General features: G+C 23.8%; 1 protein-coding gene across 1 annotated transcript in view; it reads right to left on the bottom strand.

Moving 5' to 3' along the window:
- Positions 1-777, bottom strand: part of LOC107610489 — a 6,616-nt gene that overhangs the window by 3,397 nt on the left and 2,442 nt on the right. The window lies entirely within an intron of this gene.

Here is a 777-nt window from a genome sequence, read left to right as displayed (position 1 = left end):
GATATATAGAGTAAATGGTCAAATTCATCTCCAAAAATTTATTTATTTTTTAAATTGGTTCTCAAATAATTTTTTTAATCAAATTCATCCTTCAAAGATTTTAAGTTGATCACATTAATTCTTTCGTCACTTTCACTACTTATGGCATCAATATTTGTTGATATGTTATATTAAGTAACATGCACTACAACACACACTTAATAGTTTTAATTAGCTACTAACATGATAAGTTTATGAAATTAGATTAAATCAATATCAAATGGAAGGTTTCAGTGCCTCAAAGTCTCCCTCAATCTAAGGTCCTCTCCAATTGAGATTAATTTAATCTAATTACATAAACTTATCATGCATGTTAATCGCTAATTAGGACGACTAGGTATGTATTATGGTTAGTGTGGTGTCATTTAATATATCACATCAATAAATATTAATGCCATTAGCAATAAAAATAACGGAATAACTAATTTAACTAATTTAAAATTTTTAAAAGACGAATTTAATTAAAAAAAAATCGAAGACCAATTTAAAAACGAATAATCTTTTAAAAACAAATTCAACCATTTAATTGAAAACTATAGAACAACACGAGTGTAGGACTCTTATTACTAGCAATTGAGCGAGCAAATAGAAAGTACTCGAAAACAATAAAAGAATATTTGGGAGATAATAGAAATTTAATCTAAAGTAGTCAAAAGTTATTTTATTTTATATTAAATTTTTTTATTTTGTATTTTTTAATTGTTGCTGAAATAATTAAATAATTTTATATGTAATAAA

This window comes from Arachis ipaensis, chromosome B08 (genome assembly GCF_000816755.2).
Source record: "Arachis ipaensis cultivar K30076 chromosome B08, Araip1.1, whole genome shotgun sequence".
In the NCBI taxonomy this organism is placed as follows: Eukaryota; Viridiplantae; Streptophyta; class Magnoliopsida; order Fabales; family Fabaceae; genus Arachis; species Arachis ipaensis.
This window is presented reverse-complemented; position numbering and strand designations above follow the sequence as displayed.